This window comes from Oncorhynchus kisutch, linkage group LG3 (assembly GCF_002021735.2).
Source record: "Oncorhynchus kisutch isolate 150728-3 linkage group LG3, Okis_V2, whole genome shotgun sequence".
In the NCBI taxonomy this organism is placed as follows: Eukaryota; Metazoa; Chordata; class Actinopteri; order Salmoniformes; family Salmonidae; genus Oncorhynchus; species Oncorhynchus kisutch.
In genome coordinates, this window is record NC_034176.2 from 71,612,108 (window position 1) to 71,631,080 (window position 18,973).

Sequence of the window (18,973 nt, forward strand, 5' to 3'; positions counted from 1 at the left end):
TACGCACTGTTTTCACACGTCTCGGGTTGCATTTCCTATTAGGAGGAAAGGGGGCTCTGAAAAGGATCCAAATGTGGGCAGGAAACCACACAGAGTGAAGGTTGCCTTTGTTATTAACAATTAATGTAACCGGCCGCGACTGGGATCAGCTGCAGGGAAAGGGAGGGCTCTATCAGGATCCCTGGCATGAAAAAAAGAAGACGACTGAGGAAGAAGTTTAGTCGACAGCAAGATCGCAGACACAATGTAACAGCAATACAGCCTAAAGGCTTTTCTATTTCAGAGGGTGGTTGGAGTGAATGAGAAGAGTTTCTTATTTTGTGGCCAAGCTAGATCAGATCACACAGGACTGTCTGCTGGTCATGCCCCCTCTCACCCCCCTTCTCCCATACGCAGTGCCACTCTTCATTAATGTGACCAAAATGTCATCAACTAGTTTAATACCCCTTAATATCACTGTATCATTTACATTCCCTAGCATACTGGAAATGAGTCCCAGCTGGGGAGTTTGGAAACCCAAAGAGAGAGAGAGACAGAGACAGAAACAGAGAGAGAGAGAGCGAGAGAGAGAGAGAGAGAGAGAGAGAGAGAGACAGAGAGAGAGAGAGAGAGAGACAGAGAGAAAGTTAGAGCGAGAGAGAGAGAGACAGAGACAGAGACAGAGACAGAAACAGAGAGAAAGAGAGAGAGGGAGAGAGACAGAGAGAAAGAAGAGAAAGTTAGAGCGAGAGAGAGAGAGAGAGAGAGAGAGAGAGAGAGACAGAGACAGAGACAGAGACAGAGACAGAGACAGAGACAGAAACAGAGAGAAAGAGAGAGAGGGAGAGAGACAGAGAGAAAGAAGAGAAAGTTAGAGCGAGAGAGAGAGAGAGAGAGAGAGAGAGAGAGAGAGAGAGAGAGAGAGAGAGAAAAGGGGTGAAGGGGAGGGGAGGGGATTGACAGGCTATTTAGATGTGCTACTTCACTTTGCATTAGAGTGTACAATATCAGGCATGGGGAGCCAAAGTGAGGCCAGATTTCAGGCGGTGCTGGTCAGGCCTGGAGCGACGGATCACTTACCTCAGGAAATCAAAGTCAACGGCAGAGGATTTGACCTGGAGTGGAGCCCAGCTCCCCGGCAGTAAAAAGTGTGAAACCTGGAGAAAAGAAAGAGAGACTCATTGAGAAAATCCATTACTGCTTGAAAAGCCAACAAGCATGAACGGAGATGTCTTGTTAAATCGGTTGCTTGATAAAGCAGGTCTTTGGCTTGGTGAGATCGCTCAGAGTCAGAGCCTCTGACCGGGAACATCAGACAGAGAGAGGACCTTATTGATACAGGGAGATGTTTAGAGAGTCACCACTGGCTATACAGACCAGAACATCTTCTGTGTGTATCATGTAGAGAAAAAATAAAGTGTAGAAACCTGCTGCCAGTGTTTCAGTGTTTCTGACTCCCTGCAGGCTTCTAGTCTTCAGCCTCCAACCAGAACACCATGCTGCCTACCCTAAGATCCCACTTCAGTCAGACACTCAACCCTTGGCTGGTTTACCTCTGGGTTTTTCTCACGGTTTAAATCTTTGCCCTGGATAGTGAAAAACAAGTTACATTTGACAGGAAATGTTGTTTCTTGAAGTGACTTTTCTTAACAACTTAAGTATTTCAGCACCTTTCACAAGCCAGTCAAGTACAGGTGTATCTACTGATAGCTAGGGTAACAGAATAACCTTAAAGCTAGAATCCTAAGTTGCTACATCAATTTTTTTAAACTTAGAAATTAACAATATATACCTCTTTATTCTTGAACTTAGATAACTTAGAAATGCCTCATGAGCTTAGTTAATTGTCTTACCCCATCTGAACCCAACATATACGCTTTTTTTACTCCAATGTTTGCAAACACTCTATAGCCTCAAAACATGGTTTAAACTATACTTTTGATATAATGGGTGGTCAGTCCTTCCATCCACAGCTGTGTCTATGAATTTGAGAGGCCCATCCATAAGCTTTTTACCAAAACAGAGACGGGGTGACCTCTTTATTGTTATTGTTTCAATGAAGGACTTTAAAATACAGATCCTGCCATTTATCGATCCTTATTATATTGGAGTTATATATTAGATCCTGCCGTTATATATTCGATCCTGCCGTTATATTGGCGTTATATATTAGATCCTGCCGTTATATTGGCGTTATATATTAGATCCTGCCGTTATATTGGCGTTATATATTAGATCCTGCCGTTATATTGGCGTTATATATACGATCCTGCCGTTATATTGGCGTTATATATTAGATCCTGCCGTTATATTGGCGTTATATATTAGATCCTGCCGTTATATATTAGTTCCTGCCGTTATATTGGCGTTATATATTAGATCCTGCCGTTATATTGGCGTTATATATTAGATCCTGCCGTTATATATTAGTTCCTGCCGTTATATTGGCGTTATATATTAGATCCTGCCGTTATATTGGCGTTATATATACGATCCTGCCGTTATATTGCCGTTATATATTAGATCCTGCCGTTATATTGCCGTTATATATTAGATCCTGCCGTTATATTGGCGTTATATATTAGATCCTGCCGTTATATTGGCGTTATATATTAGATCCTGCCGTTATATTGGCGTTATATATTAGATCCTGCTGTTATATTGGCGTTATATATTAGATCCTGCTGTTATATTGGCGTTATATATTAGATCCTGCCGTTATATTGGCGTTATATATTAGATCCTGCCGTTATATTTCCGCTATATATTCGATCCTGCCGTTATATTGGCGTTATATATTAGATCCTGCCGTTATATTGCCGTTATATATTAGATCCTGACGTTATATATTAGATCCTGCCGTTATATATTAGATCCTGCCGTTATATTGCCGTTATATATTAGATCCTGCCGTTATATTGCCGTTATATATTAGATCCTGCCGTTATATTGCAGTTATATATTAGATCCTGCCGTTATATTGCCGTTATATATTAGATCCTGCCGTTATATTGCCGTTATATATTAGATCCTGCCATTATATTTCCGTTATATATTAGATCCTGCCGTTATATTGGCGTTATATATTAGATCCTGCCGTTATATTTCCGCTATATATTAGATCCTGCCGTTATATTGCAGTTATATATTAGATCCTGCCATTTTATATTAGATCCTGCCGTTATATATTAGATCCTGCCGTTATATTGCCGTTATATATTAGATCCTGCCGTTATATTGGCGTTATATATTAGATCCTGCTGTTATATTGCAGTTATATATTAGATCCTGCCGTTATATTGCCGTTATATATTAGATCCTGCCGTTATATTGCAGTTATATATTAGATCCTGCCGTTATATTGCCGTTATATATTAGATCCTGCCGTTATATTGCCATTATATATTAGATCCTGCCGTTATATTGCAGTTATATATTAGATCCTGCCGTTATATTGCCGTTATATATTAGATCCTGCCGTTATATTGCCATTATATATTAGATCCTGCCGTTATATTGCCGTTATTTATTAGATCCTGCCGTTATATTGCAGTTATTTATTAGATCCTGCCGTTATATTGCAGCTATATATTAGATCCTGCCATTATATTGCAGTTATATATTAGATCCTGCCGTTATATTGCCGTTATATATTAGATCCTGCCGTTATATTGCCATTATATATTAGATCCTGCCGTTATATTGCAGTTATATATTAGATCCTGCCGTTATATTGCCGTTATATATTAGATCCTGCCGTTATATTGCAGTTATATATTAGATCCTGCTTTTATTTTCAAAGGTGCCAAAATAGGTGCCAAAGTACTTTACAAAATAATAAAAAGGACAAAGAGCAGCAAACTGGTCTGAAATCAACAAGTCAGAGCACTGACCTAAAGCATGCCTCAATAATGTGTGATAGCAGCATGAGCAAATACCCAACCTTACCCTGTCCCAAGTATGGGTAGCTGCAGCTCAATATGGCGACCGGAGTATGGGAGAGTGGATGTCGGAGGAGTGGGTGTATGGAAAGCGAATCAGCTAATTGGGCAGATTTGATGCCACTCAAGACTGTTTTGCGTGGATGATTGGGCACCGCAATGAGTCGATAAGCTGGCGACCAGTGCACTGGTGTTGTATCGAGGTACCACTGAAGTATTTATTAGGTAGACCTATCTAGTACCGGGTTGGCCCCCACCCCTTTTGCCTCCAGAACAAACTGAATTCTTTGGGGCATGGACACGTTTCTCAATTGGTATCAAGGGACCTAACATATGCCAGGAAAGCATCCCCACACCATTACATCATACCCACCAGCCTATACTGTTGACACCAGGCAGGTGCTTACACCAAATCCTGACTCTGCTATCAGCATGCCGCAACAGGAACCGTGATATGTCAGACCAGGTGATGTTTTTCCACTCCTCAATTGTCCAGTGTTGGTGAACCCGCACCCACTGAAGCCAATTTTTCGTGGTTTTAGCTGATAAGAGTGGAACCCGGGGTGATCATCTATTGCAATAGTACATCCGTGACAAGGACTGGCAAGTTGTGCATTCCGAGATGCCGTTCTGCACATCACTGTTGTACTGCGACATTATTTGCCTGTTTGTGGCCTGCCTATTAGCTTGCATGATTCTTGCCATTCTCCTTAGACCTCTCATCAAGGAGTTGTTTTCGCCCACAGGACTACCGCTGACTGGATGTTTTTGTTTGTCACACGATTCTCGATTAACCCTAGACACAGTCGTGCGTGAAAAGCCCAGAAGGCCAGCTGTTTCTGAGATACTGGAACTGGCACACCTGGCACCGCGATCATATCACACTCAAAGTTGCTTAGGTCACTTGTTTTGTCCATTCTAACATTCAATCAAACAGTAACTGGATGCCTTGATGCCTGTCTGCCTGCTTTATATAGCAAGCTAAGGCCACGTGACTCACTGTCTGTAGGAGTGAACCATTTTTTTGTGTACCTAATAAACGGGCCACTGAGTGTATATGCTGAGTGCATGTGCTTCTTATTGGGCAGCTGTATCACAGTCATGTCGCTGACAGTAGCTAACTTGGCAAAAACAATTACCTCAACAACCAGTGGGCGAACTCTGCCAGTTCACGCTGGGTTCATAGCCAGAAAAGTATCCCAGTGGCAGAAATCTGGATATAATGACGAGATGCACATTCATGCCTTCACTCTAACAATGGGAGTCATTGGGAAGGCAGACGACAGGCTTAGGTCCAAATTAAGCCCATAGAAATGCATTGGACAGATTTTGGCAAGAGTGAAACCTCTCGCTTTGCCTCTTCCTCTCTGAGTAGTCACTGCCTGCTTCGGCGAAATGGCTGCAAATTGTACACCGCTGAAGTTCGTCTCCACCACCTAGCTCACACAGCGAAGCTGCTCAATTAATGGTATGTTTGGTGGGAAAGAGGGGCCGAGCACCGAGAGTTATACAGTACTGATTATCACCATCTAAATTGGAGGTGTGAATTACAGGCTATTAGCCTACCAGGTGCCATGTGCTCAGGTGCTAAAAGCCACATTAGCCTAGACACAAAGAAAACCATGTTTCAAAGTTGATACATGTGCTTCCAGCTGAGTCAACTTATTTATAAATAAACTGTATGACATTAAATAAAACATTGAAAAATGTTGAGATTACAGGAAATAGGTTGCCTGCTATGTTAAACAACTGCAGTAATGATTGCTTTGGTTGTCAACAGACTTGTGGCTATTGTAGTCTTTTGACCTTAGAAAAACGGGGACCTCTGAAGTAGTCCCAGGTGAGGCAGGCAGCATGCGAGGGGGGGCAACTCCGCAGGCGCCTTACCTAGTCAGTCTGGGACACGACTATTATTTCCTCGGTTGATCCACAATCAAAACAACAGAGTGTTCATCTGTCTGTCCAGCCACTGATGGCTCCACAGTGATGGCTTTAGTTCTAACCCTCTTCCTCCAATCTGATCTTCTGTTCCTACAAAACAACGGAGTGTTCGTCTGTCTGTCCAGCCACTGATGGCTCCATAGTGATGGCTTTAGTTCTAAACCCCTTCCTCCAATCTGATCTTCTGTTCCCACAAAACGTCATGCCACTCTCTCTTAGAGGATTTGAAAGACTTTTCAGTGCACAATATGCAATTGCTTAAAGGCTGCAATCTGTTTGAGGCAAGCAGTGCTCAGTTGAAAGAAGCTCTGAGCATCTATGCATCACTGAATACATTGAGATCTGTTGACTGTATGGCTGTGTTTGTTTGTCATTATCTAAGTTTGCATTGACCTCAGTGGAGGCTGATGAGGGGAGGATGGCTCATAATAATGGCTGGAACGGAACAAATGGAATGGTATAAAACGCATGGAAACCATGTGTTTGATGTATTTGATACCATTCCACTAATTCCGCTCCAGCCATTATCACGAGCCCATCCTCCCCAATTAAGGTTCCACCAACCTCCTGTGATTGACCTTCAGTATGTTGACCTTCTATGAGTGTTTGTGGTTTTGAGAGATGTGTTTTGGCACTGTCTCCATTGGGCCAAGGTGAGAAGCATCAGGTACGTTCCACCTGCGGTACGACCATTGACCCCTTAATCGTCTTGGCTATCCTAGGCTGCTGCATCCTCCATTAGATGTGTTTTTAATGCGCTGTGATTTCTCCTCCCTCCAAAGCTGCTCTTTTTATCTTCTTCCTGCTGTGTGGATGAAACCCCAGTGTAGCCAAGGCAAGCCTCAAATCCCTCATATCCGGACAAGTAGGCAAATACAGCTCAATCAGCCACTGCAAAAAAACAGTTTACCTCTGGTGAATTTAGACTAAGGCAAAATGTGTTTGTAGACAAACCATTAGAGGAATTTTCTGCTTCTGATGACTTTTCCTGCTATTTTTTTTAGCTTTGAAATCAATTAGTTATTTTCTTATATGGCTATTTCTCCCTCAGAGGAGCTAACTTCTTTCAGATGTTGTGTTGTGTTGTCGTTCTGAGATTTTCATGGTCCTTACACCTGATTTATATAAATGTAATCATATGCATCTTTGATTCTCTTTTTGGTATGCTGATATGATCACTATTGATAATGAAATAATGACTGTAATGAGATATACCACATCTGAATCAACAGCGTGACATTGACCTGAATGTAGAATATAATCAGCTAAATTCACTTACCGCTGTCTCTTAAAGTCAACTTCCTTTCAAGTTACAAAATTATTTCCCCCTACCAAAGTTATTGTCATTAATCTTACTGGAAAATGTGCAACAAATGAGAACCTGTTTCACCATATACACCAGGGATCATCAACTAGATTCAGCCGCGGGCCGATTTTTTCTTGAGTGGATGGTAATTATAAATAACTGGTCGGCCGCCAGTTGGAGATCCCTGATATACACCATTAAAGGCTATACAAAGACAACTGTCTGAAGGAAGGCTTTATGTGATTTATGTTGTACTACATTATGTGATGGTATATAGTTTATACTATATATAGTACCATAAAATATATAGTATATTCTAGGAATCTGAAAGGCTACAACATTAACAGTTCTCTCTCTCTCTCTCTCTCTCTCTCTCTCTCTCTCTCATTCAATTTTCTTTTGTATCTCTCTCTCCATCCCTTTCTCTCACACACATTTATATTTCATCTCCCTCCCTCTCTTTCTCCCTCTTTCCCTCTCTCACACACACTCGCATACACAGATTCAAATGTCACTGAAGTTTGATTTGAATCGGAAAGATGTTAATTCTCTTATTACTTTTCAGCCCAGACATTTCTTGGTTTGGGAAGTATCTGGGTCATTTCAAAAGAAAACACTTTATCATCATTTACTCATAACCTAAAGGCACTGTCTACCTACCAGCAAAACCCCTCAACAATGTAGTCCTTTGTGCTGTTGGTTATAAAACCCTTCTGGAATAGACCAATGTGACTCAAGCTTCCAAAGAATGAAGATTTGTCTTCAAACTAAATGAACACTTGGCAGGTTCCCCGAGTTTTTCTAACTTTGCTTCCAAATCACTGATAAGGAAGCCCACAGAAATATACTGTGTAGTATGAACTTCAATCAATACCACATACTATGTAATAACAAGACATGATCTCACGTTGAAGCTATGTTTTGATTGTTACTGTATATATCATGTTCTTCTTACTGTCTGTATTTTTGTTCTAGAACGTTAGAACGTCAAACATCTGGATTGATGTAGCCTATGCTGTGAATGTGATAATGTTTTTAATATAATATATCATTAAAAAGGATTTATCAAGTGCTGATATTGTATTTATCACATTTTTATTTAACTAGGCAAGTCAGTTAAGAACAAATTCTTATTTACAATGACGGCCTACATCGGCCAAACCTGGATGATGCTGGAGCAATTGTCACGGCCGTCGTTGGAAGGAGACCAAAGTGCAGCGTGGTTAGCGTACATTTATCTTTTTATTTAAATGTCGCCAACAAAAACAATAAACAATCAAAAACTACCGTGAAGCTTACAGGGCTAAGTGCCACTAACTAAGATAACTACCCACCCTGAAAGGAGGGAAAAAGGGCTACCTAAGTTTGATTCCCAATCAGAGACAATGATAGACAGCTGTCCCTGATTGAGAACCATTCCCGGCCAAAACATAGAAATAAAGAAACCTAGAAAACAAAAAGTAGAATGCCCACCCCACATCACACCCTGACCTAACCAAATACAGAAATAAAACGGCTCTCTAAGGTCACGGCGTGACAGTACCCCCCCCAAAGGTGCAGACTCCGGCCGCATAACCTGAACTTATATGGGAGGGTCCAGGTGGGCATCTATCCGCGGTGGCGGCTCTGGTGCGGGACGTAGACCCGGCTCCACCTCTGGCTCACCCCGCATTGGTGGCACCTCTGGTGTGGTGACCCTCTCCGCGGGCCCCGGACTGGGGACCCTCGTTGCGGGCCCCGGACTGGGGATCCTCGTTGCGGGCCCTGGTCTGGAGACCCTCGCTGCTGGCCCCGGGCTGGGCACCCTCGCTGCGAGCCCCGGACTGGGCACCCTCATAGTGGGCCCAGTCCGCTACCTAAGTATGATTCCCAATCAGAGACAACAATAGACAGCTGTTCCTGATTGAGAACCATACCCGGCCAAAACATAGAAATAAAGAAACCTAGAAAACAAAAAATAGAATTCCCATCCCACATCACACCCTGACCTAACCAAAAAGATAAATAAAACAGCTCTCTAAGGTCACGGCGTGACAGCAATTGTGCACAGCAGTTTCAGGAGTATTACTTAGATACAGTATACAGTACAAGTAAATAGCACATGTGCATGTCCTATACTGAGTACTGGAATGTGGATTTCCTGTCTTACTTCAGTGTGAAAGAAATTTTTTAAATGTCTTTCAGATGGTATTGATATTTACTGGGTCATCCCTTAGGATCAAACAGAGGCACAGTCTCAAAGGTGAAAAGATGCCCAAAACGTCCCTTTATTTTATGTTCCTCTATCCCCTATTTTAATTGGGTCACAAATCACATTTTATTTTAAATCAAACTGCTTAGAAGTTCTCTAAGGCACGTATAACCCACAGCCTGAGAATATAATATACTGTTCTTTTAACTTGTAAAGCAGTGTGTATAGAGGGTTGTGGCATTCCCATGAGTGCTTTGACTTCATTTAAGGAACACTGACTTCATTTATTTTAATTATGAGTGGTGAAAAAAGTGATGTATATTGCAAAGCACCACCTGCATTTGAGAGGGGAGTTGAGGATTGGGGGGAAAGCAGGACAAAAAGAGCCATTGTTGTTGGGTGTAGGTCAGCGTTGCCAGGCTGCAGCTCTCTAGAACATTCCGTGGTGTCACATAATACTGTCAGTTTCCTGTTGGAAGTGCCAGCCCAGAAAGAATGAGTGTGCTTGAAAGTGTGTCTAAATGTGTGTGTGGCGTGTGTGTGTGTATGTGTGTGTGTGTGCATGTGCGTACAGTACGTGCATGTGTGTGTTCATAGGAGCGATGGTGGTGGTGGTCTGGACAAGACCCATAATTCTGTTGGACATTTTTATAGCAAGTTATCCCACGTCCTCTGGAACATGTCTGTTTCAGTCAGATTCTCTGAGTACTACTTCTTATGTCCAGTATGTATCACCAGATGTCATCTTCACCAGAGAGGACAGGTGTGCCCTCATGTCAGATGTTACAGTGAGTTTTCATCCTAGTGAACAGGCTATGATGGGGCAGACATCTCTCTCAGCCATCTGTCTGTCTATCTGTCTGTCAGAACGTATGGCACAGAACCCAACACGACTCATCTGCTCAGGAGCAGGCCTGTACTTAAAATGTTATATAGGGTGCTCCGTGAACACAGTCATGAGCAGAAGGCTGCCAGTGAAATAGCTCACCTGGACTCAGCATGAGACTGTAACCAGAAACACTCCTTCTGGAGAGGACCCAGCCAAGAGACAGACAGCAGCCTGTTGCTGCAAGGGAAGCTCATGTCTAGTAATGATCATCATCTCTGTTCATCTCTGTGAAGTATACTTTGTATGCTGACGACTGAACACTGTCAATTGTTTAAGTGAACTGGGAAAAACAATAATGTTGTCCTCATGAATAAACCATGCAATCCACTTAAAAGCCTCTAACTTCATTGTTGCTCTGTTAGCAGTTTTTGAAAGTTAATTTGCACGTCCAAGAACCACTGAACAGAAAAGAGAGCTCTTTATATTTATGAATTGTATTTAAATTGGGTGTTTTTGCCTACCAGTATGGCATTATCACTTTGCTAAGAGGGGCACTCTTACAGATGATTTCTCTCATTTTTCTTATTTTTACATATGCTGTCTGTGGACACTGTTTCCTTCTGGACAATATAGAGGCAGGCAGTGTTTGCCTTAGTTAGTCACTGCCCTTTTGTTTCAGTGAACCACCACCCCTGTTAAATATAGCACTATGGAGCTGTTCATGTGGCATTTGATCTAGCAGCAGAGAAGTGATTGTTAGTTTGCAGGGCTGAGGATTGTGTCATTGACCACATTTACATGCACACCAATATCCAGTTATTATTCGGTATACTCAAGTATTCTGTTTTTGAGTTGACGCATATAATCGTCAAATCCCGTTTACAATAATCTGAATAATCTCTTATCCCAGTTTTGAGAAACCCGAATAAGATGCCTGGGATATGCTGATCTTAGATGGGATACTGTGGCATGTAAACATCTGGTTCAGTTTCACATAGTATGACTGTTGAAGTTCGGAAGGGAAGAGTAGTAGTTGGAATAGTAACTGAAGTATCTGAAGTCTTGTCACTGACTTTAGGCCTCACATGTAGCATAATGTAATATATAATTCTGCAGAAAAAAGTGTCTCTTGCAGTAAAATTATAGACCAAATGTACATTGTGTGGAGACATATGACATTTGAGTAAGAGCTTTCAAAATACAGAACTCATCCCCGAACAGAACTCATCCCCATATCATACTGGGATGATTTCTGTATTTTGAAAGTCACATGTCTTGAAAACGTGATTGCTGACAAGAAAAACATTTTGGAACTATGTCAAACATGGACTAATGAAACCAATACCAAAATATAGTTTGGGGTGGAGCTTTCATTTATCGTAAGTCATTTTAAATTATTTATCCTTTTACTTTGGATACTTAAGTATATTTTAGGAATTACATTTACTTTTGGTCCTTAAGTATATATATAAACAAATACTTTTAGCCTTTTCCTCAAGTAGTATTTTACTGGGTGACTTTCACTTTTACTTGAGTCCTTTTCTTTTCAGGTATCTTTACTTTTACTCCAGTATGACAATTGGGTTCTTTTTCAGCAACATAAAAGCTGACAGTTTTCCACTTTCAACCAGAGAAAATAAACATCCAATACGAACTGAAATACTTTCCTTAAAACCGGTCAACAAACTGTAATTGTGCATGGAAAATATCCTCGGTACCTATCTTCGCTCCACAAGAGAAGCAGAAATAAAAGACAACTTCAACTAGATTGTTGATGATGCATTCTTTCTTTATTTAATATTCTAGAGCATCCAGTAATGACAGAAAATAAGCTGCATGTATCTAATAATAGAAAAGTTGACTAACAAATAGCCTTCCTAATATCGGAAATTGTAAGCAGAAAAAATGTGTAAATGAGGATTGTATTTTGATTTGTTTTTTTTCTCGCACTCCCTGCCAAAAACTATTACCGCCGTCTCTGGGCAAATTAGGAATATTCTGTTTATTCATGGTTACACGGATACTCGTGAGTGGGATATCAAAGGTGCATGTAAACATCTTATCCTGAATAAGACCTTAACTGAGATATGAGCTATTATCCGGAACACTGTGCGCATGTAAATGTGGTCACTGTGTGTTTAACCCTGGCATTGGTGTCACACAGCTACTCACTCGTAACTTTTCTTCCATAGTGCTGTAATGTACTCAACAGGGAGAGAAAGCCCTTAAACATTACGCTGGTGAAAATGTGTAAATGAGACTTGGCCTGGCTGGGCTCTGGAGCTGTGTATGTAGGCAGAGCAGACATTAACGAGGAGTGAGAGACCTGGTGATTTAGAGGGGAAGCAGCCCCACACCACGGAAGGTTAATAAACCCAAATAATATATCTCAAGGCTGTAATTAAGAGAATTTTGATTCAACAATGAAGTCATGATCAAGTCATTTAGACAGTACCGCAGCCAGCAAAGTCCCATTTAGACATGTTTACATTATATTGGATTTTCCTCCTCAGGCAAGTCTCGCAGTGTTCTCCATGGCAACCCGTTGTCACCTGAGAGTAGAGACAGACTGGTGGTTGGTTCTGTGATGGCATGTGTCTGAGGCACTGGCGTACCTACCTGCCAGGGGCACAAAGTGGAGGAGTGGGAGTACACCCCCACCTTGTCTAATAACACCACTGGGCCTTATTAGTCAGCCTAATAGAATTACTGCCATTGTGTAAGGGCTGGTTTGTGACTGGCAGAGGAAAATGAAACCATCCATGCTGTGGATAGTGGCTGAGAAGCAGAGACCCTCTTATTGTGAGGGGTGGGGGAGAGGAAGAGCAGCATGAGAACCTGGTAGAGACATGTTTGTTGAGTCCAATAATTGTTATATAGTATTTGTGAGCTGTTGTCTCCACAGCATGACCCACCCACTCTGTAAAAGCCATCTAATTGTGATTTAGATGTGGTTGTTATTTGCCACAGTAACTGCTCTAGTTTATTTTTGTTTTGGTCCCGAGCTGTAATCACAGGCTACAGGCTACAAGTTAATTTCCCCCCCAACTTAATATGAAATCGGATATACAGTTGAAGTCGGAAGTTTACATACACCTTAGCCAAATACATTTAAACTCAGTTTTTCACAATTCCTGACATGTAATCCTAGTAAACAATCCCTGTCTTAGGTCAGTTAGGATCACCACTTTGTCTTAAGAATGTGAAATGTCAGAATAATAGTAGAGAGAATGATTTATTTCAGCTTTAATTCTTTCATCACATTCCCAGTGGGTCAGAAGTTTACATACACTTGCCTTTAAATTGTTTAACTTGGGTCAAACGTTTCGGGTAACCTTCCACAAACTTCCCACAAAAAGTTGGGTGAAGTCTCCACCCGGCACAGCCAGAAGAGGACTGGCCTCCCCTCATTGCTTGGTTCCTCTCTAGGTTTCTTCCTAGGTTCTGGCCTTTCTAGGGAATTTTTCCTAGCCACCATGCTTCTACACCTGCGTTGCTTGCTGTTTGGGGTTTTAGCACTTTGTGATATCAGCTGATGTAAGAAGGGCTTTATAAATCAATTTGATTGATTGATTGTCCATTTGGAAGGCCCATTTGCGACCAAGCTTTATCTTCCTGACTGATGTCTTGAGATGTTGCTTCAATATATCCACGTAATTTTCCACCTCATGATGCCATCTATTTTGTGAAGTGCACCAGTCCCTCCTGCAGCAAAGCACCCCCACAACATAATGTTGCCACCCCCGTGCTTCAGGGTTGGGATGGTGTTCTTCGGCTTGCAAGCCCCCCCTTTTTTCCTCTAAACATAACTATGGTCATTATGGCCAAACAGTTCTATTTTTGTTTCATCAGACCAGAGGACATTTCTCCAAGATCTTTGTCCCCATGTGCAGTTGCAAACCGTAGTCTGGCATTTTTATGGTGGTTTTGGAGCAGTGGCTTCTTCCTTGCTGAGCGGCCTTTCAGGTTATGTCGATATAGGACTTGTTTTTACTGTGGATATATATACTTTTGTACCAGTTTCCTCCAGCATCTTCACAAGGTCCATTGCTGTTGTTCTGGGATTGATTTGCACTTTTCACACCACAGTACTTTCATCCCTAGGAGACAGACCGCGTCTCCTTCCTGAGCGGTATGACGGCTGCGTGGTCCCATGGTGTTTATACTTGGTACTACTGTTTGTACAGATGAACGTGGTACCTTCAGGCATTTGGAAATTGCTCCCAAGGATGAACCAGGTCTACAATTTTTTTCTGAGGTCTTGGCTGATTTCTTTTGATGTTCCCATGATGTCAAGCAAAGAGGCACTGAGTTTTTGAAGGTAGGCCTTGAAATACATCCACAGGTACACCTCCAATTGACTCAAATTATGTCAATTAGCAGAACTATCAGAACTATCAGAACTTCTAAAGCCATGACATCATTTTCTGGAATTTTCCAAGCTGTTTAATCCAGTCATTTTAGTGTATGTAAACTTCTGACCGACTGGAATTGTGATACAGTGAATTATAAGTGAAATAATCTGTCTTTAAACAATTGTTGGTAAAAATACTTGTGCCATGCACAAAGTAGATGTCCTAACCGACTTGCCAAAACTATGGTTTGTTAACAAGAAATTTGTGGAGTGGTTGAAGAACGAGTTTTAATGATTCCAACCTAAGTGTATGTAAACTTCCGACTTCAACTGTAAGTATGGACCTTCAGATTAATGTCAATAGAAAATTGACGTACCTCCTCTAAAGAACTAGTGTGTCTGTGAAACTGATGTGACAGGCATTTTTGTACGGAGATGTCTCATCTTGCACCTGCCTATCAATCAACAAAAGAGCAGACCATTCACTTCCCTTTTCTCCAATGCTCAATTAACAACAAATCAAAACACAGTGCCCCTGCTACATACCGAGGGTGAATAGCGGAGCCACAAACATTTATTTTTTGTGCCTCTGCTCCTGAATTTAATTAGCCTTTTTTCTAACCTGTGAGCCCATCATTTCAGCTCTGCTGTAAGATGCAGAATTAATGAAGCCGTTTTCTGCCCCCAGATTTTCACACCGCGGCTTTGAACATCTGCAGCCTGTCATGTATCATCCTATTAATTTCTACTTAATTTGATCCTAATATGTGCCTACACGAGGTGCCAGATGTTGCCGTCCACTTCGGGAACACTAAGTTTTGTTTGGGGGAGTTTTTGCACAGGGCCCTGGGTAGGTCTAAGGCAGGCAGAGTGAATTTGAAATCACTCATTAATATATAGAATAGTTTGGTAATTTCCTTTTTTATATATATATATATTTTCTGTCAGTGCACACTGAAATCAATCAGCATTTGACAAGGTCTCTATAATCTCTATCATCTTTTTGCTACTCAACATAAAATATGTTTTTTGTGAATGAAAAAGTCAATGAGGAGGTAGTGTAATAACAGTCAACAAATGGCAGGTGACACTGGCAAAGTAGGCAAACAAGCTCTTCAAATGTGTCAATAACCGTGATAAACATTAGCAGAACTATGGAGAATTTCATACCGTAACAAGAAGAAAATGTGTTCCATCAGGACTGTGGCATCTAATAGGGAAGTAATGTGTGATGGTGTTTAGTGGGTAGGATGCTCAGTGTCTGTCTGATTGTGTAGTGTGTGTAGAAATCCCTGTGCTTCAGTCCTAATCAGTACCATATGCCGGCCCCTGGCCCATGGCCCCTGGCCCTCACTGCTCTTGTCATATCATGTTGCTCCTAGACATGCCTCCTGACATGCCCTGCATCCAGCAGCCAGCTCTGTGCTAATGAGAAAAGTGATACGTGCAGGAGGAGACAGAGGGATGCAGTCGGACAGAGAGGAGGGTCATATGACCCTCCAGAGTGGGGCCCCATCATGAGGGGGACGAGGAGGGCAGGGCTGCGTCATGGAGACCTCCCCTTACGAGTCTTTGACTTGATTGTGGCGACTGGCTTTGTTACTGTTCTGTGGAGGATACCATCAATATAGAGGGTGTTTCCCCCTCTCTAGTCACTCAATAAAACCTAGATAACCTTTACCTTTCTACCAAGGCTTTATTGATGGATTGGTCATCTCAATCACTGTACTATGTCACTGAGAGTCACCCTTCCTAGCTTTAATGTAACTCAAAACCTGGTGGAAAATAGGTACAGGTCAACAAGACATGTATGGAAATCAGCATGATTTTGAGAGTTAAATTAGATTCATTTAAACACTCCAAATATGCTTGGCCTTGATTACATTGTTTGTATTATCCTCACTGGGGTCATGGGGTCAATTGCGTCCTTTTGTTGTGGATGGTCATTACACGAGGAGGAAAGGCTGAGCTGGGTTGTCTGAGGAGAGGAGACCCAGGTGGAGCTCAGCTGAAATTTAAACACCCACCCGTCTCCCTGCGTCTGTTTGAGGGGGCATCTGCTCCAGTTTAACCCAGGCCCTCAGCACCAATCTGACTGACTGGGTCAGAGTAGAGTATATACTGTCCTTAACCCCCCTCCTCCACTTGAAAAGGAGTGACACGTGGCACTACAAACACACAGCACCATACAACAAACTATCAAAACCTGAAGCTTGGTATGGGATTTTAAACTGTACATCTATGTATTGTTTCCTCCTTTGCTTTATAATTAAACTATACTAGAAATATGTTAATGGTAGCCCTCCCTATTGTAATAGATGTTGCATCAAAGTAGCAGTACAGTATACTACAGTATTCTGAGATCTCTAGGAATCTCAAGCCAAGCTGCCGTTAGCGCTGTGGCTCCAGTCCCAGACAGACTCTGTTGTCATCTAAAGTGACTGTGCAGCTTAGTGTCTTTGTCAGCTGACTGGTCTCTCATTGTTTTACATGCTGTCACACCATGGCTGTGAGAGGGAGCCCCCTCAGGCAAAGAGCATGTCAGGCAGCTTTGTTCTACTACAGGATGCTAGCGCTCCCAGGGCTGCTCCACGGCTCCACTGCTAACTGGGGAAGTCAAGGAGATTAAATGGAACATCCTGAAACTCCTCGTTCGTAATGCATGGTGACATGTACACTCTGCTGAGACTGTAGGCATGCTGGTACAAAAGGAAGACAGAGACAAACACGTTTTGCTACTGGAAAGACCTTTTGTCGTAAGGTCTGTGTTTATTTGATGATCGACAGAGGCGTGCATGTCTCATCTCACAAGGGGAATATACTGTACTTCATTCCTGACTAAAGAATTTGCGTTTAGTGTAGTATTTATTTTGGTTGAGAAACTTCTGCTGCTTCTTCTGAGAGTGACAGCCTTTGGATATGTGACAGAATGTGATGAAAATGCATCTTGTTCATCGCCTCAAGGGCTAAAGAAACAACTGCTATTCTATTGAATAGTATATTAATGAAGCACTCTGATACTTCTCAAATGAATTATTCAGGAGAGAATCCAGCTCCAAGTCACTCAGAACCCAGTCTTTGACATTAGGGAACTGGTCTACAGAGAAGAGGTGAAGGCCCTAGCCATTCTCAGCTTGGTTGGCTGGCTGTGATAATGGTGTTTTTCCTTAGCAGGTCATTGTGACTCAGGAGATGCAGGGGGCGGAGGGGACGTGGTGCAGGGGATTGACTGTCACAGGGAGAGGATGAGGAACACAGGTCTTGTCAGTCACTTAATTTCACTGACAAGGACATACAAGCCAGAGACCAGAGATGAAAAGCTATGGGACATTTCTACTGAGAAAATAGAATGGAAGAGAACGAGGGAGGGAGGAAGGCAGGGCATTTGGGTAGAGATGGAGAGAGTGAGAGAAAGAGAAAGAGAAATGACAGTCAGACAGAAATATAAATGTCTGAAATGGTCATTATTATTTCATACAAATGCCTTTTCTTTGCTTGAAAGATGTACGCCACAGCGGCAGTGGCGGTACTGAAGAAAGCCCAGGGACCACAGATGATTTAGTTTGGAGAGGGGAGCGTATGCAAAAACCACATGTGCAACAGCCAGCAGTAAACAGTGAATATGTGGTGAACTTGGCAGGACACTGCATTTTCTGGGGAGCACACAGCCAATTTGTGTTGAATAAAGAGAGGGCTAGCTCGCTTTCTTATTTCAGTTTGAGGGTACGCCAATGTTTTTATTCAACTCTCTTTGTAATGCAGGGCATTCCCAACCGACAAAGTAGCGCAACAGCAACATAGCTATTACACAATGTTGTAAATGTATTGTATGTGAAGAATTTAAAAATATGATGTGTCATCCACAGAATCGGCTCGTAATTCATAAAACAAGAAACATTTGAGATCTATTGTAATATGGAGGAGCAGTATCATGGAGGGGGGGGGGGCAGACTAAAGTCTGGACTATAGTACGGTACATTAGGCATATAATTAGGATCACTATGGCTGCGTTTCCACCGGCAGCCCAATTCTGATACTTGTTTCCACCAATTAGTCTTTTGACCAATTACATCAGATATTTTCACATCAGATCTTTTTCAGAGCTGATTTGATTGGTCAAAATACCAATTAGTGAAAAAAACATCAGAATTGGGCTGCCTGTGTAACATGGGGCCTGTCCTGGACTGGACTTCAGCATCACCTAGAGCCTTAATGTAGGGAGCTGTTTTTAGGGCCAATGCTCCACAGGTCCTATCCAGGGTGTTTCTATATTATATTTGTAATGACATCTAATTGGCACAATCATACACTCACACTCATTGATTCAAAATACAAAGAACTACATTAATCAGTGACAAAATACAGAATCTTCACAATAAAACACAATAACGAGAAACCAAAGCAAACCACAAGGGTGCATGTAGCAGTTTCT